This window comes from Crinia signifera, unplaced genomic scaffold (assembly GCF_055691185.1).
Source record: "Crinia signifera unplaced genomic scaffold, ASM5569118v1 HAP2_SCAFFOLD_405, whole genome shotgun sequence".
Taxonomy (NCBI): Eukaryota; Metazoa; Chordata; class Amphibia; order Anura; family Myobatrachidae; genus Crinia; species Crinia signifera.
Window position 1 is genome coordinate 38,978 of NW_028142298.1, and position 21,658 is coordinate 60,635.

The 21,658-nt window shown below is 51.9% G+C and overlaps 1 long non-coding RNA gene across 2 annotated transcripts; it reads left to right on the top strand.

Moving 5' to 3' along the window:
• Positions 1-18,864, top strand: LOC146055236 (uncharacterized). Of its 2 annotated transcripts, none has more exons than XR_014468542.1 (3): positions 1-207; positions 11,468-11,668; positions 11,883-12,943. It is a non-coding gene; the product is annotated as an uncharacterized LOC146055236 (long non-coding RNA). The 2 variants fall into 2 exon arrangements; XR_014468543.1 differs by lacking the exon at positions 1-207 and adding an exon at positions 18,489-18,864 and having other exon boundaries at positions 11,449-11,668; positions 11,883-12,074.
• Positions 18,865-21,658: the final 2,794 nt, after the last annotated feature.

Below are 21,658 nucleotides of genomic sequence, written 5' to 3' on the forward strand. Positions count from 1 at the left end.
ATCTCGTAGCTACAATGCAGTGACGTCATTCACGCTGTGCCGCACCATCGCCACCTATTGGCAGCTGCTGGAACTACACCTGGCACATATTGCATCGTCATCACTGCTGCTCCCCCTACATGAGCACTCTGCCCCGGCTGCTCTGATGGAGGCAGTCACTGACTGGGACGCCATGGACGCTCTGCCCCTGCGTAGAAGAAGCGGCTGGTAAGTGCACATGTGCAGAACACCCCCTGAGCATTGAGCAACCTGTGGGTGAGGACTGGAGCTCAGTCTGTATGTTGGTCATGTATGTGACTCCCACAGGGCTGCTGTATGGTGCTACTGGGGATATCTATGTGTATGGGCATACCAGTGTATCCTCAGCAGCGCTACTCTATGGCTCAGGTTGTAATATCTCAGCCCCAGTGCTGTCTGCATTATTATACACTGTATATTATCTATCTGCTTTCCCAAAGTGTGACACAGGTGTATATAGACCAGATTATAATCTATGGAAAGCCTCTGTGTGTATACCATATGTTCTCTCTCTCTGCTGCAGTAGATATGCGCGCTTTGCTATGTTCTATGATAATAAACACATGTGAGTGTAATGGTAAATATGTGCCCGGCATGCCAATGTGGTGAGATACAGGTGCGCCAAACCGTACAGGCTAGCAAACTGCACGTAGCCATTAGTGCAGATGTAGGAAAACTGGGCATACTGTATATAGGCTGGGATCACTGCTGCGTTCAGGTGACACCAAGTACATGTACGGGATTGCTTGCTGGATGGTTATACCATACCTCCCAACTGTCACGATTACAGCGGGACAGTCCCGATTTTCGGGTCCTGTCCCGCTGTCCCACCCACGGCAGGCATTGTCCCGCTGCGGGGGGTGGCAGTTGGGAGACCCCCAATCTAGTAGAATAGATGCTGTGCGCATGCGCACAGCGTCTATGGTACTTGTGTAGTTTCACGGCGCCGGAAGTGCAGAGGCTCGCGTGCCGCTCTAGCTATGAAACTTGGCAGCCTGCCAGAGGCTCTGATTAACCGTGCGCGTGCCCCTCTAGCTCTGTCTGACTGAGCTTGTGCCGCACTAGCTGTATGTAAACAGCGTAGCTGCCGGCCAGCAGCAGCAGCAGCGCTGACAGGTCAATGTCACTGTGGCACTTGTAGTTCCACAGTGAAATAGGCAGCGCCTGGGCACCGCTGACAACGGGGGTATGTTAAAGTGCACACCCCGGCACAGCGATGCCGGCGCTTCTAAACTGTACTCGAGATTCAGACGCAACTGCGTTTGAATCTCGAGTCACATAGATAGCCGCTAAGAAGCCGGAAAGCCTGGATTCAGACGCTAAAGCGTTAGAATACAGGCGCCTTGCAAGCCGCAAAGGTGTTGGGGCTTGTAAACCCAGACGCAAATGCGTCTGGATTTACTTAGGTGAAGGGGTACATCTAAATTTAGACGCAAAAGCATTTAAATTTAGGTGGCCCTAGGGGAACACTATTGAAACCCACCCTCAGTGCCACTAGTGGACGCCACAGCTGTGGACCGTGTAAATCCCACTATCCACGGCCACCCGAAGCGTGGCGGTACGCGTCCTACGACCTTTTCATACCCCCACTATCCACGTCAGCATGGAGTTGAGAATAGAATAGTGTGGCGAGCGCAGCGAGCCCGAAGCGTGGCGAGCGCACGCTGATACCTTCACAGCTATCCGCGTCCCCTCGCGGGCTTCACAGGTGTCAGCGTGAGCCCGAAGCGTGGCGAGCGGACGCTGACACCTGTGAAGCCCGCGAGGGGACGCAGATAGCTGTGAAGGTATGCCTGTCCCCTCGCGCGGCTCACTGCGCTCGCCACGCTTCGGGCTCTGTGGCTCGCTGCGCTCGCCACACTATTCTATTCTCAACTCCATGCCGAAGTGGATAGTGGGGGTATGAAAAGGTCGTAGGACGCGTACCGCCGCCCCTCGCGGGGCTCTCCACGCTTCGGGTGAGCGTGGATAGTGAGGCTGATTCAGGAACACATTCACCTCAGTGTCTCATACAGGGCTACTGCTGACTGACTACGCAAACTGCGTAGCTCCCTGACTGACTACGTAACGCTGTCCGCGCACGTCTAAGCCGAAGTGCCGGGAGTGTGAATTGAGACGCTAAATAAGTTAGCGTCTACATTGGGAACACCAGCGGTGTGCCGGGGTGTGCGATGTGCCGGGGTGTGCGATTTATAAGCCCCGTTTGTTTGTTTTTAAGCCCCGTTTGTCTGTTTTTTACACGATACACTTCATTACATTTGGCACGCGCAGCGCTACGCTACCTGGCAGGCTGCCAAGTTTCATAGCTAGAGCGGCATGCGAGCCTCTGCAATTCCGGGGCCGTGAAACTACACAAGTACCGCGTCTATTCTCGTATGAAAATGAGGTCGCGGCTAATTAGCATAAGCTGTGCCCTCATTTGCATACGCCCCACCCCCTATTTCCCCAACACAGAAGTTGGGAGGTATGTTATACAGGGATTATTGTCACATTAGTTATACTGTAGTCTAAAGTGTATACTGTATTATCTACTATCCTAATGGGGCATACACACAGGGGGCGGGATGTACTAAAGGGAAAATGTGGTAAAACGGGGGTTTTACCGCATTTCCCTATGTACCATTACCCGTCCGCCCCGTCTCCGCCTGGCAGGGTATCGCCACCTCTGGGTGGCGATACCCTATAGATGCCTATGGGCTTCTATCGCCGCCCACCGTCCTTGCGACCTCCCCCCCCCTCCCGTCCTCCATCGATCTCCTCCTCCCCCAGCAGGTGTCACAGCCGGGAGGACATCCGGCTGTAGGGAGGAGGAGGAGAGGCAGGGGGACACTGACAGCCGCCAGGATGTGACAGAGACCCCCGCACACCACATTACAGGTATCGCGGGGGTCTCCGTCACCGCAACCCGATGCTAGCCGCATATGTTAGTACATATGTGGTAGCATCGCGGCGGCTGGCAGACGAGGGGCAGTGATGTACATTAATACATCCCGCCCAGGGGGATATGAGGCTTATTTCTAAGTGAGAAAGTAGGGGAGAGGAGGAGAGCACACTGAGTGTCTAGGTCCACTCAGTGTGCTCTCCTCCTCTCCCCTATCCCTATTACATGTATTTTGATCTGTATTAGCTTAAAATCGTTTAGTCGGAGCGGTATGCCAGTTCTCACTGGACCGCTCAGTCAGAGGCGCTACTTGCGTGACGTCCGCAGCGCTCAGATCTGACTCCTAACAGACGGAGATCTCCGGCGCTGACTCTAAAACGCCGGAGCTCCTCTGCAGGGTACACGTCCTCATTGACGCGGCTCTCCCTCTCATTTGCGGCGCGCAGTGCTGGTGCAGAGGTGGCAGATCTCACCAGACACGCACCGCTTGAGGGGTGACCCGCGGGGCACCATATTGCCTACCCTATTTGTGATGTGAAGTAATCTGATCAGTAACATCACAGGGGAACATAAACCCAGATAATTTTGTTACCAGCAGATCAGTAATAGGCGACTTAAACGCACAAAATTCCACTGTGGAAAACTGTACAATAAACCATTATTACTAATACATAGAATCTAACCAACATCTAGGAGGATATTGAGTTGGATCACACTGAGTAAGGATTTCTATCCTTTTTAAACCTACACTGTGTGTGTCTTTATGTGTCACTGTCTGTCTATATTTCGCTACATTCTTTTAAACATATCCAAATAAAAGTTAAATTTTACTTTCTTAATAACCTGTGCACCACACAGAGACATACTTTCTCTTCTTTCCAAAAATTGTCAAACCTGTGTCCAGTGGTAGCACACCCTCCCTACTCACGGTTAACCAACCGATGTACAAATACACTGAGGGTAAATGAGAACAATACTGCTTTGATAAAACCTGTGCGACTGATTGCCCCACGTTCCCCTTTCCCCAAAACTCATTTATTTCTAAGTGATCTGACTAGATCGCTTAGAAATGAAAAAAGGATCACTCCACGTGTATACCCTCTGGTGATGACGATTGCGCGGTCCCGCGCGTCGCTGTTGCCTGACTAGATTTACACTGCATCTGTAAGGGTCTCCTGTGTCACGCTGCCTGACGAGGCACCACGTGACACTGACTGGTAGGAGATAAGATCGGGAAGACCTACCTCGCCAGCCTAACTCCGTTGCAACCAGGTGACGTTGACGTGCGAGTGCAGAACTAAGCTTCACCACTAATAGCCGCGTTCGTAGGAGCCCGTTAGTCAGGCTCCTACCTCGATGCCACCTGGTCTTATGATGGACAACACACACGCCAAGGTCAGTGTTTGACAAGGGGACAGACTAACTAAACCCTTCCTCTGGCGAGGATCTCGTAAGGACCAGAATGTGTGAACAGGGTATAACGAGCCAGAGTACACACGAGAAGACCCACAAGATGCAACAGATAACTCACTCAGATTGTATGTGTAACAATACACGGCAGATGACCCAAAAACGCAATACGGTTAGCAATACACAACTGATGACTCAATATGTAATACGTGTAACAATACACAATAGATGACCCAATATGTAATACGTGTAACAATACACAGTAGATGACCCAATATGTAATACGTGTAACAATACACAGTAGATGACTCAGTAAATGCAATGAATGTAATAACACAATGAATAATGCAGGCACTTAGCTGATACAGGGCTGCAGCTGGAAAGAGCAGGAACACAGACTGCTAAGATGCCGGACAGGACACAGAGGCTGGACTGCTGTGGCCAAGGCAGAGTCAGGGTATCCAGGGACCAGGAACACTCAGGGCACAAGGTCTGAGCTATAACCGGCCCTGAGCGTCCTGGCCGGAAGCCTTATATAGTGGGCTGGATGTGAATCTCCCGCCCGGCTGCCTGGCGTCCCCAATCGCCTAGGCAACCGAGGCGGGCGTTGTGGGAGCGGGCGGGAGCTAGTCTCCCGGCCGTCAGACGTGGGTTGCGCGCTGCCGTCGCGTCCACGTCTGACTGCACGCTGCGGAGTGACGCGGCGGCGTCCCCGCTGCCCGGCAACAGCCGGAGCGCGTCGCTGAGATCCCCCTGCGCCAGCCTCCGTGCTGGACGCAGGGGATCTGACAGTACCCCCCCCTTGAGGAGGGGTCACCGAACCCTTACTCCCGGGTTTCCATGGAAACTTCTTAAAGAACTCTGTCCTCAATCTGGGCGCGTGCAAAAATTTGTCAGGAACCCATGATCTTTCTTCATCCCCGTAACCCCGCCAATGGATCAGAAATTTGAGCTGGCCGCGGACAAGTTTAGAGTCAAGAATCCGTTCTACCACGAATTCCTTATGACCCTTGATGATTACAGGTTTTCTGGTTCTTTTTTGACGAAAGAAAGGGGAGACCGGTTTGAAAAGAGAACAGTGGAAAACACTATTGATCTTCAAGGACTTGGGTAAGAGTAACTGGAAGGCCACTGGATTAATTTGTTTGATGATGCGGAAAGGTCCAATGAATTTAGGCCCCAGTTTATGACATTTCTGGCGTAACTTAATGTAACGAGTAGAAAGAAAGACTCTCTGCCCAACCTTAAATGAGCAAGGCCTCTTGTGTTTATCATAAAACATTTTGAACCGGAGTGCAGATTGATTCAAGGCAAGACGCACCTTCCTCCAGGATTTTCTAAGAGTGGCAACTGCCGAGGAGTGGGATTGATTGGATGGTAGCGGAGAGTCCAAGGAAGCATATTTGGGATGCAATCCAAAATTGCAGAAGAAGGGGGACACTTTAGTAGATACATGGTAGGCGTTATTATAAGAAAATTCCGCTAACGGAACCAAATCTGCCCAATTGGTTTGACATTTGGAAATAAAGCAACGTAAATATTGTTCCAAGGACTGGTTGACTCTTTCTGTCTGTCCGTTTGACTGAGGATGGAAACCAGACGAGAAACTGAGCTGAATACCCAAATTGGAGCAGAAAGATTTCCAAAACCTGGCAATAAACTGAGGACCCCTGTCAGAAACGATGTCCGTGGGAAGTCCATGTAATCTGAAAATGTGAGTAATGAAGAGCCTAGCCAACTCTTGCGCTGAGGGGAGCTTGCGCAAGGGTACGAAATGAGCCATCTTGCTGAATCGATCGACCGTAACCCAAATGGTGGAACAGTGGGAGGATACGGGGAGGTCGACAATAAAATCCATAGAAATATGGGACCAGGGTCTTTTCGGGATGGATAGTGGTAGAAGTTGACCCATAGGAGAAATTCTGGGTGTTTTCTGTCGGGCACAAACAGGACAAGCTGACACAAAACGGGTGACATCCTGTTTCATGGCGGGCCACCAAACCACTCTGGCTAGGCTTTCGAAAGTCTTGATAACACCTGGATGTCCGGCAAGTTTACTAGAATGAAAATCATGGAGAACTTGGTTTTGCAAGACTTTGGGGACAAAGAGGCGATCTTGAGGTGTCAACTGAGGTGCCGAGGACTGAGAAGCAATTATGCGAGTGGCTAAGTCTTGAGTTACCCCAGCCAAGATAACATCAGGCGAAATAATGGGCTCGTTCACCACCTCGGAGTCTTGACAGGACAGAAAACTTCGGGAAAGTGCGTCGGCCTTGGTATTTTTAGGTCCGGGTCTGAATGTAATTACAAATTGAAATCTGGTAAAAAATAGAGCCCATCTAGCCTGACGTGGATTGAGACGTTTGGCTGACTGAATGTATGCCAGGTTTTTGTGATCAGTAATGACGGTGATCCGATGCTTTGCTCCTTCCAACCACTGGCGCCATTCTTCGAAGGCCCACTTAATAGCAAGAAGCTCTCTGTTACCGACGTCGTAGTTTCTCTCCGCAGAAGAAAATTTGCGTGAGAAATAGGCGCAGGGATGTAATTTATTATCCGGGCTGTGGGTCTGAGAGAGTACTGCTCCAGCTCCGACATCGGAGGCATCAACCTCCACAATGAAAGGAATTTGGGGGTCTGGATGATGAAGAATTGGAGCAGAGCAAAAAGCCTTCTTTAATTGTTCAAAGGATCTGATAGCCTGGGGAGACCAATTTTGTGGATCTGCTCCTTTGCGAGTTAGCTCCACAATTGGCGCGACAATATCGGAGAATGAACGAATGAATTTGCGATAATAGTTTGAAAAGCCAAGGAACCTCTGAACGGCCTTGAGGTTGGTAGGCCGAGCCCATGACAGAATGGCTTGAACTTTATTGGGGTCCATAGAAAACCCTTGTGGGGTAATGATATAGCCCAGAAAGGATATTTGGGAAACCTCAAATTCACATTTCTCCAGTTTGGCATAAAGTTGGTTTTCACGGAGTTTTTGAAGGACCATGCAAACGTGTTGTCTATGTTCAGACAGGCTCTTGGAATAAATTAAAATATCATCCAGGTAGACAACCGCAAAGAGTCCTAAGAAAGGCCGGAGTACATCGTTGATGAAATCCTGGAAGACCGCAGGAGCGTTAGCGAGACCAAAGGGCATTACAAGATACTCGTAGTGGCCGGAATGAGTGTTAAAAGCGGTCTTCCACTCATCCCCGTGTTTGATTCTTATGAGGTTATATGCCCCTCTTAAATCGATCTTGGAAAAGATCACGGCTTCTCGAATCTGGTCAAACAAGACGGTGATGAGGGGCAACGGATAGGAATTCTTGATGGTAATCTGGTTTAAGGCACGGTAATCGATACAGGGGCGCAAAGAGCCATCTTTTTTCTGGACAAAGAAAAAACCCGCCCCCACAGGAGATTTGGAAGGGCGAATGAAGCCTTTCTCTAGGCTCTCCCTAATATACTGATCCATGGCACGAGATTCAGGAGTAGACAAGGCATAAAGACGTCCTTTGGGTAACCGGGCATTGGAAACGAGGTCGATGGCACAATCATATGACCGGTGAGGCGGCAGTGTGTCTGCTTCTTTCTTGGAGAAGACATCAGCGTAATCATGATAAGGAATGGGTAAAGAAGAAGGAACCGAAGAGACTGCCCTTACGGGTAAAGATAAACAATTATTAAAACAAGACGACCCCCATTGAGTAATCTCGCCTGAAACCCAATTGATGGTAGGGCAATGCTTTTTTAGCCACGGAAGACCTAAGACCAAAGGGGCGAAAGGGCAATGAAAAATTAGAAAAGTTATTTCCTCTGAATGCAAGGTTCCTATGGTCAACCGGAGAGAAGGAGTCCGGAAGGAGATGCTGCCATTAGATAGTGGTAGGCCATCTAAACCACAGACGGACAGGGCCCCTTCAAGGGGAACTGGTTTGAAGCCGAGTGATTCGACCAAAGAAATGTCAATAAAGTTACCTGCCGCACCACAATCCAAAAAGGCAGGAATCTCCAAAGACTGCTTCCCAAAGGTGACGGTGGCTGTAATATTCACAGAATCAGTAGGGGAAAAGTGAGTGAGGCCTAAGTGAACTCCCCCGAATCCACTTAGGCCCTGTCTTTTCCCGCCTTAAGGGGACAACCTAAGGCACGATGACCAGTACCTCCACAATAAAGACACAAGCCCTTGAGTCTTCTCCGGTTCTTCTCGGCGGCTGAAAGCCGAGTGGCCCCGACCTGCATGGGTTCTTCCCCTGAAGGATCTGGAGACTCGCCCTGAGATGACGAGGGAAAGACTCCAGACTCCCTCTCTCTCTGACGTTCCCGAAAACGCCTGTCAACCTTAATGGCTAACTGTATAATATCATCTAAGGACGTAGGAGAGGGATAATGAACCAAAGCATCCTTGAGCGTGTCCGACAGACCAATTCTAAATTGACTACGCAGTGCGGGGTCATTCCAACCTGAGTCATTGGCCCACCTCCTGAACTGCGTACAATAACTCTCTGCAGTACCCTGTCCCTGCCTGAGGGCCCGGAGGTTAGCCTCTGCCGAAGCAGATCTATCGGGGTCATCATAAATCAACCCCATAGCGGAAAAAAAAGAATTTACAGAGGAAAAAGCTTCATCTCCTGCTGGGAGTCCGAAGGCCCAGGTCTGAGGATCTCCCTGTAACAGGGAAATAATTATTCCCACCCTCTGGGACTCAGAACCAGAGGATATGGGACGTAGTTTGAAATATAGCTTACATGACTCCCTGAAGTTATAAAAATGGGAACGATCTCCAGAGAATCGATCCGGGAGATTAAGCTTAGGTTCAGGGCGCCTGGATGGCGTGAGGGCCTCCTGGACTTGTTCCTCCTGGGAGTTAACCCGGAGTGTGAGCTCCTGGAGCTTCTGTGTGAGGGAATGAATCTGACCCACTAGAGCATGACCCGTGACCTGCTGAGAGGGATCCATGACAGGCCGAGGATAACAACTGAGTGAGTGGGGTGGCCGGTTATAATGTAAGGGTCTCCTGTGTCACGCTGCCTGACGAGGCACCACGTGACACTGACTGGTAGGAGATAAGATCGGGAAGACCTACCTCGCCAGCCTAACTCCGTTGCAACCAGGTGACGTTGACGTGCGAGTGCAGAACTAAGCTTCACCACTAATAGCCGCGTTCGTAGGAGCCCGTTAGTCAGGCTCCTACCTCGATGCCACCTGGTCTTATGATGGACAACACACACGCCAAGGTCAGTGTTTGACAAGGGGACAGACTAACTAAACCCTTCCTCTGGCGAGGATCTCGTAAGGACCAGAATGTGTGAACAGGGTATAACGAGCCAGAGTACACACGAGAAGACCCACAAGATGCAACAGATAACTCACTCAGATTGTATGTGTAACAATACACGGCAGATGACCCAAAAACGCAATACGGTTAGCAATACACAACTGATGACTCAATATGTAATACGTGTAACAATACACAATAGATGACCCAATATGTAATACGTGTAACAATACACAGTAGATGACCCAATATGTAATACGTGTAACAATACACAGTAGATGACTCAGTAAATGCAATGAATGTAATAACACAATGAATAATGCAGGCACTTAGCTGATACAGGGCTGCAGCTGGAAAGAGCAGGAACACAGACTGCTAAGATGCCGGACAGGACACAGAGGCTGGACTGCTGTGGCCAAGGCAGAGTCAGGGTATCCAGGGACCAGGAACACTCAGGGCACAAGGTCTGAGCTATAACCGGCCCTGAGCGTCCTGGCCGGAAGCCTTATATAGTGGGCTGGATGTGAATCTCCCGCCCGGCTGCCTGGCGTCCCCAATCGCCTAGGCAACCGAGGCGGGCGTTGTGGGAGCGGGCGGGAGCTAGTCTCCCGGCCGTCAGACGTGGGTTGCGCGCTGCCGTCGCGTCCACGTCTGACTGCACGCTGCGGAGTGACGCGGCGGCGTCCCCGCTGCCCGGCAACAGCCGGAGCGCGTCGCTGAGATCCCCCTGCGCCAGCCTCCGTGCTGGACGCAGGGGATCTGACAGCATCCAGTTATAAATCTAGTCATCGCCAGTGTTCTCACACCAGAGAACACTGGCCGTGACAGATTGTTCAGCACACAATGCTGAGCCATCTGTGCTTAACTGCAAACTTAGCGCAGAGGCTCACTTGCACTGTGTGTGCACAGCTTTAGGGATGGACGTCTTTGCAATTGATGACAATAGTGCAACTGCCCATTGATTGTGGCATACTATGCAATGGATGACCATCAATGTTTTTACCTATTGATGGTGATCCATTTTCTTTGACTGATTGGATTGTGGGCCAATCAAAACATGTAGGCGGTGCTTCATGAGTGTTGGGGCAGAGCTATGCTGGTGGTAAGGGTTGCTGGTCTTACTGTACTGCATATTAAAATAATAATAATAAAAAATATATATATAATTTATGTAAGGTGCTAAACAACATATAATGGTGATTCAATTGTTTTGTGCACCCGTAGCTCTTGCCTAATGTAGTGGGAGCTAATGAATTGTTCGCAGCACTTGCCCTGGTCTTGTCGGCTGCATTTTTGCGCCCTAAATAAACTAGATGCAGCTTATTGCCCTACTGTGCGTGAAGGGTGCGAGGAGAAATCCAGGTGAGGTGCAGCCTGGGAGTCGGGTCACCAAACAATTGACTTTGATTTTAAAGCTTGTTTGTCACTGAGCGTATGTTGCAGGCATGTCCAAAATGTGGCCCTTCAGCTGTTTTGAAACTACACATCCCAGCATGCCTTGACATAGTTTTAGTATTCCCTAATAGCAAAACTGTGGCAAGGCATGATGGGACTTGCAGTTTCACAAAAGCTGGCGGGCCATAGTTTGGACATGATTGGTGTATTGGGTTCATTAGCTGTTCACTAGCGTTTTGCACAAACCACTTTGGCACATATGGAGATGTAATCTCTTTATTAGTGTTTTTATTAGTCTTGCACTCTACTATTACATATAATGCATGCCTTGACACCGTTTCACCGTTCGTGACACCCAAAATGTCGTTAAAATATTTGTTCCAACCAGATTGTTGCTCGGAAAATGTCCAAACTTTTTTTATTTCTTTACATTTTGGAAATACACAAAATGTTAAAATTGGATGTGAATTTCTACTTCATTTCCTTACATACAGGGAGCAACTTCTATCAGTCACCCCACCTTGACAAAGTGCCCAGCGAGGCATGAAACAGGTTGGAGACTTTGCTGCTGCCCGAAGTACCGACACGCCAGTCGCTGACGTCAGCAAGCCGCGCCCCGGGACCAAAGCCGCAACAGAAGATTCCACCCAGAAGCGGACAGCAACTGAGCTGAGGAATACCGCTGCCTCTGTAAGGTTAGGGTTAGTAGGGACATTACGACAATCTCCCTCTCTCACCTCACATCCTCCAAAAGGAGTGTAAACATTATTTTACTAATACATTTTTACTTTACAGGTGTCACTCGTATAAACTTATCCCATCGCTCTTTTTTACCCCTCAGAACCTTTGCATTTATGAGAGCTGCTATACCATCAGTGCAGTTGATTTAACATTTTTCTCCTCACTTAGGATTATGTGCCACCGAAGAAGGACGGTGAATGTGAGACACCCAGCAGCAGCCGTCCCTATGTGTTCAGAAGAGGGATCAGGACCCAGGATTCCAAGACTGTGCCTTAACCTCACTCATTGATAAATGAGAGAGACAATGACCATAAGATCCTGAAACTCACCAACAAAATCATCCAGCTGCTGACCGGAGAGGTGACTGCTGGGAATAGGTCATTATACAGTAACACCGGGGGAGGTGACTGCTGGGAATGGGACATTATACAGTAACATCGGGGGTTGTGACCAGAGAGATGACTGCTGGGAATGGAACATTATACAGTAACACCGGGGGATGTGACCGGAGAGGTGACTGCTGGGAATGGGGCATTATACAGTAACAATAGGGGATGTGACCGGAGAGGTGACTGCTGGGAATGGGTCATTATACAGTAACACCAGAGGATGAGACCGGAGAGGTGACTGCTGGGAATGGGACATTATACATTAGCACCGAGGGATGTGACCAGAGAGGTGACTGCTGGAATGGGGAATTATACAGTAACACCGGAGAGGTGCCCGCTGGGAATGAGGCATTATACAGTAACATCGGGGGATGTGACCAGAGATGTGACTGCTGGGAATGTGGAATTATACAGTAACACCGGGGGAGGTGACTGCTGTAAATGGGACATGATACAGTAACATCGGGGGATGTGACCTGAGAGGATACAGCTGGGAATGGGACATTATACAGTAACACCTGGGGATGTGACCGGAGAGAAGACTGCTGGGATTGGGACATTATACAGTAACACGGGGGGATGGAAATGGGACATTATACAGTAACACCGGGGGATGTGACCGGAGAGGTGACTGCTGGGTATGGGACAGTATACAGTAACATCAGAAGAATGTAACCAGAGAGGTGTCTGCTGGGAATTAGACATTATACAGTATCACCAGAGGATGAGACCGGAGAGGTGACTGCTGGGATTGGGGCATTATACAGCAACACAGGGGGATGTGACCAGAGAGGTGACTGCTGGGAATGGGAGAGAGAGGGTGGAGAGAGAGAGGGTAGAGAGAGAGAGAGAGAGGGTGGAGAGAGGGTGAGGCGAGAGAGAGAGGGTGGAGAGAGGGTGAGGCGAGAGAGGGTGAGGCGAGAGAGAGAGTGAGGGTGAGAGAGAGTGAGGGTGAGGCGAGAGAGAGGGTGAGGCGAGAGAGAGAGAGGGTGAGGCGAGAGAGAGAGAGAGGGTGAGGAGAGAGAGAGGGTGAGGCGAGAGATAGGGTGAGGCGAGAGAGAGAGAGGGTGAGGCGAGAGAGAGAGAGGGTGAGGCGAGAGGGTGAGGCGAGAGAGAGGGTGAGGCGAGAGGGAGAGAGGCGAGAGAGAGAGGGTGAGGCGAGAGAGAGAGAGGGTGAGGTGAGAGAGAGAGAGGGTGAAGTGAGATAGGGTGGAGAGAGAGAGAGAGAGGGTGGAGAGAGAGAGAGAGAGGGTGGAGAGAGAGAGAGGGTGGAGAGAGAGAGGGAGAGAGAGAGGGTGGAGAGAGAGAGAGAGGGTGAGGCGAGAGAGAGAGAGGGTGAGGCGAGAGAGGGTGAGGCGAGAGAGAGAGAGAGGGTGAGGCGAGAGAGGGTGGAGAGAGAGAGAGGGTGGAGAGAGAGAGAGTGGGTGGAGAGAGGGTGAGGCGAGAGAGAGAGGGTGAGGCGAGAGAGAGGGTGAGGCGAGAGAGAGAGGGTGAGGCGAGAGAGAGAGAGAGGGTGAGGCGAGAGAGAGAGAGTGAGGCGAGAGAGAGAGAGTGAGGCGAGAGAGAGAGGGTGAGGCGAGAGAGAGAGAGGGTGAAGCGAGAGAGAGAGGGTGAGGCGAGAGAGAGAGGGTGAGGCGAGAGAGAGAGAGAGGGGGGGTGAGGCGAGAGAGAGAGGGTGAGGCGAGAGAGAGAGAGAGAGAGGGTGAGGCGAGAGAGAGAGAGAGTGGAGAGAGAGAGAGAGGGTGGAAAGAGAGAGAGAGGGTGGAGAGAGAGAGGGAGAGAGAGAGAGGGTGGAGGGTGGAGAGAGAGAGAGGGTGGAGAGAGAGAGGGTGGAGAGAGAGAGAGGGTGGAGAGAGAGAGAGAGGGTGGAGAGAGAGAGAGAAAAGGAGAGGGGGTGTGGAGGAGGGGAAGTGAAGGAGAGGAGGGGGGAGTGGAGGAGCAGAGAAGGGGAGGGGGTGCGGAGTATAGGAGGTGAGCAGGAGGGAAGCGAGAGGAGGAGGAGGGGAAGCAGAAGAGGAAGGGGAGCTGAGGAGTGAGAGGAAAGAAGAAAGGAAAGTAGGGGAGGGGGTGAGGAGTATTGGAAGCAAAAGAAAGGAGGGGGAAACAGGAAAGGAGGAGGGGGAGCGGAGGAGGTGGTTGGGGAGCTGAGGAGGAGGGGAGAACAGAGAGCAGGAGCAGATAAGAAGAGGGGGAGAGGAGGAGGAGAGGAGGCATGGAGGAGGTGCAGAGAAGGGGCGCAGTGCAAGCTGGTGCTGGGTACCTCCTGTGACAATCAGCAGCGATGGTAGCGATGATTTTGCTGCCCCTGCTCCTGGGCAGACTGGGTCTGCTGCACTTTCTCTTCTTCTGTGCTAGTCATCTCTTCCTGCTCCATCTCCCCGGCGCTGGGTCTTCTCTTCCTGTACCCCAGCACAGGTTCACTGGCAGTCAGAGAGAGAAAAGTGTGGGGAAATTGGTGAGGAGAGCAAAAGAGGGCAAAGGAGAGCTGGGGAGAGGAGAAGGGGAAGGAGGAGAGGGATCAGAGAAGAAGGAGCAAAGGAGTGGAGGAGGGGGATCAGAGAAGGAGCAAAGGAGTGGAGGAGGAGAGAAGCGGACATGTAGAGAAGTAGCACAGAAGGCACTGTGTACCTCTTGTCATTGGTGCTGCATGGTACATGATCAGCAGCGATTGAAATGCTCCTCCTCCTCCGACGAAAAGTGGTGGGGAGGAGAGAGAGAAGGGGAGCAGAGAAGAGGAGGAGTAAGAGGAGGGAGAGTAGAGGAGGAGAGGAGAAGGGAGAGCAGGAGAAGAGGAGAGGGGTGAGGAGGAGGGGAAGTGCAGGAGAAGAGGGGAGGGGAGAGGAAGAGAGGGGAAGCGGAGAAGTGAGAGAAGGGGAGGGGGTGCGGAGGAGATGAGGTGAGCAGGAGGGAAGCAAAGGAGAGGAGGAGGAGGGGTAGTGGAGGAGGGAAAGAGATGTGGTAGCTGAGGAGAAGAGGAGCGGAGACAAGGAGAAGGGAAAGCAGGGGAGGGGTGAAGAGGATTGGAAGCAGAAGAAAGGAGGGGAAGCAGAGGAAAGGAGGAGCAGAGGAGAGGAGGAGCGGAGGAAGGGAAGCTGAAGAGAGGTTGTGGGGGAGGAGAGGGGGGAGGAGAGGAGAGGAGGAGGGAGCGGAGGATGGAGAGTAGATGAGGAGGAGGTGGGGGAGCTAAGGGAAGGAGTAGGAGGAGTTATGAGGCTGCTGATCCCTGTGTGTGGTTATATATCTCTTATATATTTGGCTACATCTGTCACTCAAAGTGTGTCTGGAGCTATAACGCTGGGTGGAGCCTCTGACTCACTTGATTGACTCACATGACAGAGAACCAGCCCAGTGAGCCCACAGACAGTGCCAGACACCCTCTGCCTCTCCATGTTACACAGCAAAGACACAACTACTCACCAGACACACCAGGTGAGCGCCCCACACCTCTATACCTCCCAACATGACCCTCTCCAGGAGGGACAGAATGCTCTGTTTGTGGACTTCCATCTTAATTTATGATTGTCATCACCTGTCATTTTAAACAGGGTACTTGACAAGAAAGGTGTTTAAGCACAGGTGATGGTAATCCATAAATTAAGAAGAAAGTCCAGAAACAGAGCAATGTGTCCCTCCTGGAGAGGGTCATGTTGGGTATGCACCTCCCCCCCCCCCCCCCCCCCATTCACGGCATCCCCACGATTAAATGGCACATGCAAAACACTGACATGGCTATGGTCGACAATGAAAAAGGTTGACAAGATTTATTTTTCACTTTTTCAATGTTTTCATATTCATTCTCATGTGTCGACATGGACACCAATGAAGTGCCACACTTATGTCAACATTTACATGTGTTGACCTTTCTGTGCTGATTTTTTCTAGTGGCGATTCGCAGCACACCCGGTGACTCCCACGATCCCCCCTCCCACGATTCGCGACAACCCCCCGGGCCCCCCCTCCCACGGTTCATGGTGCCACGATTCGCGGCACCCACACACCCCCCCCCCCGCGTCCCCCCCTCCCGCAATTCTCGGCATCCACCCACGACCCCTCCTCCCGTGATTCGCGGACACCCCTCCTCCCTCCCCCCCACCCCCGCGCGCGATTCACGGCAACCCCAGGATTAAATGGCACATGCAAAACACTGGCACGGCTATGGTCGACAATGAAAAAGGTTGACATGAGTTTTTGAAGATTTATTTTTCTTTTTTTTGAATGTTTTCATATTCATTCTCATGTGTCGACATGGACAACCGATGAAGTGCCACATGTGTTGAACTTTCTGTGTTGATTTTTTCTTGTAGCAATTTTTTTCCAGTGACAACTATGAACTATGTGCACGTCCACCTACACATCATCAACCAATTCTTTGTATAATATATAACACCTGTTCTGTTTCACTGTAGGTGTTTTAAGTCAGACCTTTACCTGCTACTATTACTGTTTATGTAAATGCATTCTGAATGACAGCAACATCCTACCATCCTTCTACACGAATATATAACCAACTAGGTGAATTATCGCGCCCCGTGCCCCCCCCCCCCTCCCGCAATTCACGGACCCCCCGATCACTACCCAGCCTCCTGTTTTCCTGTGTCGTGACCTCCGCCAGTGGGGAGCCGCTGACTCAGAAACACCCTACTATACTATTGAACACACACACCTAAACAACATGCACACACAGCCCCCCCCCCCCCCACACACACACACACCCACAAACATACCTCCCAACTGTCACGATTCCGTCGGGACAGTCCCGATTTTCGGGTCCTGTCCCGACGTCCCACCCGCGGCAGGCATTGTCCCGCTGCGGGGGGTGGCAGTTGGGAGACCCCCCAATGTAGTAGAATAGACGCTGTGCGCATGCGCACAGCGTCTATTCTCGTATGAAAATGAGGTCGCGGCTAATTAGCATAAGCCGCGCCCTCATTTGCATACGCCACGCCCCCTTTTCGGGCGCTCGCGCGGCTTGGCCGCGCGAGTGTCCCTATTTCTTCACATGAAAAGTTGGTAGGTATGCACAAATGTCACTGTACCATCCACACTATCAATGTACATCTTACTCTGTAACCGCTTTTTAATTAAACAAAACAAGACACACCCCCTTCCACATCACATGCTCTCTATTTAACACATTTCACCTATAACTCAAGTTGCAATGCAGGCCATCTTTCATACAATTCTAACCATCTTTCTCATATACAAATGTTCACAAATTAAGGGGGCGCAGCCCCTTACGACGGTGTGATGAGCGCCCGTAGGGCGCGATGAATCACCTAGTATATATATAATCCTTGTCTATATGACAAATGGATGGCCACCCACGGGGGTAATTATCAATGGTGTGATCAGTGAAAAACCTTGATGGTATGGAATTATAAACAGTGAGCCATCGATGGTTTGCACCAATTGATGGTTGTCCCTTCTGTAGGGAAGAACACCTACTTCCCCCACCATTTTTGACTAACTAGTGTCTTCCCCTTGTTTCTCCTTCCATTCCTCTAATCGTAAAAAGTAATATGTATTTGGTTGTTAACCATCGATGGCTGATGGTTCTCTGCCATCTTTTGCAGAGTCCTTAGCTTAGCACTGCCCCCAATGGGCCGCATCTACCAACAGCAGCTCTCTAGCATCACAAACCATCGATGTTTTGCCTATTTGTAATGTACTTTGTATTGGTAGCTTTGGATCCCTTGGTGCAGCATATAAATAAAGGATGATAATAATAATGCAGCCCATCGATCGCCAACCTTAGCAACGTATGTTTGCGCACGTGTGTGTGGGAATACATACTACAATCTCTACCCCAACTACACGATTAGAATCAGCCTCCTGACATCGCTTACCTGCCCGATGCATCTGGAAGCTTAGTGGATTAACTAGCGCACCTTACTAAGCGCACACAGGTATAGTTCATTACCTGCGTTACAATTGCTGGGGTCTTTATATTATTTATTGACTACTAATTATCTAGCACAATTCTATAGTTATTCTCTAAAGCTGGGTACACAACGCAACAATCCTTATAAAGCGATGGGCCGCTCCGATGTATGTATCACACCTGCGTGCACACTGAACGTCACGGTGTTGTGCCATATAATGTAACATATGTATAATTCAGCTGCACAGTATGAATAAGGGTCCCTAGAGGATGAGGTGGGTCAACTGCGGGGTTCCCTCTGTACCCCTAGAGGCCAGTGCAACCCTAGTCCCTTCTAAGGTGCAGCATCCCAAATGGGACAATGCGACCACGCGGCTTATCAAACTATGATTTGGGAACAGTGTATGACAAATCGAGTAGTGCGTGCACTAGGTTAGTACAATGGGTTACCTTGGTGAGTGATTTAGGAATACATTCTGTTTCTAGGGCTGGGCTGCCTGCTAGATAGGCTGTATGCCCGCCCTTGTCTGTGAGGATTGGACACATGTACACATGACCTGTGATTGACAGAGGAGCCAATCCGCGTGTGCCGCCTCCCAGCTGCCCCGTCTTCCAGATCACAGGACAGTGGACGCGTACTTCCGGGAGCTGCGCCGCCTGGACCACAGGAGGAGACTGGTCAGCCCTGCAGCGCTGCCCTGGTGTGGACCGTCTGGTGGTGAGTACAGTCAGACTGCTGCATGATGTCGCCGGCTACCCCCGCTGCCACCATGTCCTGACTGCCTCTCCTTCCTCCACCCTCCCACGCTGCTGCCTCGGCCTCCCGTTTACTGCTGCACCAGCCGCCCTCCTCCATTTCTACATACAGTATAAGGGTGACATTTTGATGACTTACAATTTAAGGGGCTGTTGTGATGAAAGACAGTGTGGGGCTGGTGCGATGGTGACAGTGTGGGGCTGTTGCAATGGGGAGACTACAGTGCGGGCTGGAGCAATGGGGAGACTACAGTGTGGAGCAGGTGCAATGGGGAGACTACAGTGTGGGGCTGGTGTGATGGGGACAGTGTGGGGCTGGTGTGATGGGAGACTACAGTGTGGGGCTGGTGCGATGGGGACAGTGTGGGGCTGCTGCGATGGGGGACAGTGTGGGGTAGGTGCAATGGGGTTAGGTTTTTTTTCCTTGAAATGCCGCCTGCCACCGCTGGGAATAAAGAATAATCCGCGTGGCATTATGTGAATTTTGGCTCAATCCGCGTGGCATTATGTGAATTTTGGCTCAATACGTTTGGCATAATGTGTAAGGGGCAAGTATAATGGGGTCTATTATTTTGTTGCAGAATGTGTAGAAGTGGTATATGGTGTGGAACACTACACAAGGCCAATTTTGAGTGTCCACACCCTCTTTTCCTGAGCGCTCGCGCACAAATGTGTTGACACTATTGACACCAAGGTGGGCCTGTGTACTTTAAATGCCAGGACCTATTTTTAATCCCCTTCCCGCCCTTTATCTGCTCTCTGAGCGTGCACACTGGCACCATCTCTTTGCAAGTTTTTGAACAGGATTCTCCTAAACTCACTATGCCGCTATTTTTACATACTGTTGTAGACCAGCATTTTTTTTTTTTAAATATGGATGTTTTCCTCCTCTTCCCTCCCCTTCAGGATGCTACTAAAACCTTGCTGCCAGGCGTGGCCTGACTGAGCTAGCGGGTGGACGTGGGGAAGCCGAGCTCCGTAAAAATCCTGTTTCTATATCCTATCTGCGGAGATTTGGGCTTGCCTACCCTGCCTGCTTCGACCTCTGGTGCCCTCCTGATACCCCTGGACCCAGCTGGCCGGCTTGATTTGGCGGCGCGAGGACTCCTGGCCTATTTCCTCCTGTCACTGGAGAGACTGAGACCCGGCGCCATTTTAGCCACTCTGCTCGGCGGCTTGAGACTCCTGTGGGTTGCATCCGTCTACTCCCCGGGTGCTGCGGAGGCCGGTGGCTACTCCCTGTAGAGGTGAGCGGTGTATGCGGGAAGCGTTCCCGTCAGGGACACGCTGCCGCTGTCCGCGCAGGGGGTGCCAGCCTTGTCCTGCCCGCATACTCCCTGGGCTGTGGCCGCCTCTGTACATCCTCCTGGCCCCGTCATCTTGGATCTCCAGCAGATCATTTGATTCTTTGATTCGACTACCCTATCTCCTCAGCGCTAAGTACAATTGGACACTGTCTCCATAATACTGGTTGCTTCTTTGCTAACCTCAAGATGGAAGCGTTACTGAACTGTGCCCTGCAGGCTATTGCATCTTCTGCTGATAGGCTTATAGCCAGACTGTCTGTTATACAGTGGGACACTGTTCCCAGCCCCTACATTGAAGATGCATTGGACGACAAGTCTGAAGACACCCTGAATATATGCTGTGACACTGAAAGTCTCATGTCTCCTGCTTCTCTACTTATCTGCTCCTCGGCGGACAGACATATGAATAACGAAGTGCCTGCATAGGCATGTAGAGGGTTAAACATCCCTCAGCTGCGTGTCAGAGAGCAGGTGACTCGGGGACCCTATGGGAAAGGGAGGTTTGGTCAGAGGAAGAAGGATCATAGGGGCAGGAAGGGGAGGAGGCTTCCTCTTCTTCCTGCAGAATTTCTAGGGATAGGTCGTGGGTCCCTGAGCTCCCAGCGTGTCAGGTCTAGAGTCAGGTACCTTATTTCTAAACGCTGGCATGGCTTCCGCCGCAGCTGCGAGGCCCCGGCGCTCTGCCCGCCGCCCTGCTCGTTTCTCAGGGGATGATGGCGGCGAGGCTGGTGATGCTGCCCCCCTCTCCCCGCAGCCTCCGGCGCCGCCCGCTGCTCGTCGCGGGGAGTGACGCGCACCGGTAGATGCATTGCGCCTGATCCGGGTGCGCGGGCTTCGCCGCGGCCTGCTGGGGGGCGGGCTGGCCGGGCGCAGCGTGGGGGGACCGCGTCATCGCGACGCGTCGGCCGGGGCTCCAGGTCCGGCGCGTCACGCGGGGCACAGAGGCATGGTGGCGCGGCCGGAACCGGCGAGGGTGCGGTGCGGACAGCATCGCTGTCCCCAGCGCCGAGCAGGGCTTCCGACGCCCGCACACACCGCGGCAGGCCGCAGCGGGGGGGGAGGCATGCTCCGTCAGAAAGGTCTGACGATAGGGACTCAAACGGGAGTCACGCTGCTGCCAGCCAGAGGCGGCAAAGTGTCAGGCAGCGTGGCTCATCCAGTCACGCTGGGCGGCTGCAGGATGAGGCTGAGGAAGGCAGTGGGATGCTGCGGGGTGGCCGGGCTGGGATGAGCAGGAGAGAGCTAGAGGATGACGGGGGGGTCGCGGCATGGTGGCGGGGGGATGCAGGCCGTGCCGGTCGCTCGGGCTCTGCAGAGGGCCCAGGTAGGGGCCACACACGGGCAACCCCGGCCGCTGCCTTTGATCCAGCCATGTTGTCCTCTGCCCTCACCTCCATGGCCAGCGCCCTGGGTCCCCTGGCCGATAGCCTCGCCTCCGGGAATAGGGAGCCCAGGGTTAGGAGGGGTAGGGGAGCAAGGCCACGGGCAGAGCCCTTACCAGGCTGCTCCCAGTTTATGCAGGCCGTCAGGGAAGTGGGGTCGGCAGTAGCGGCCATAGAAGGCCGGCCCTCTACATCTAGCCAGGCGCAACGGGCCGCGGGGCGCAGGAGG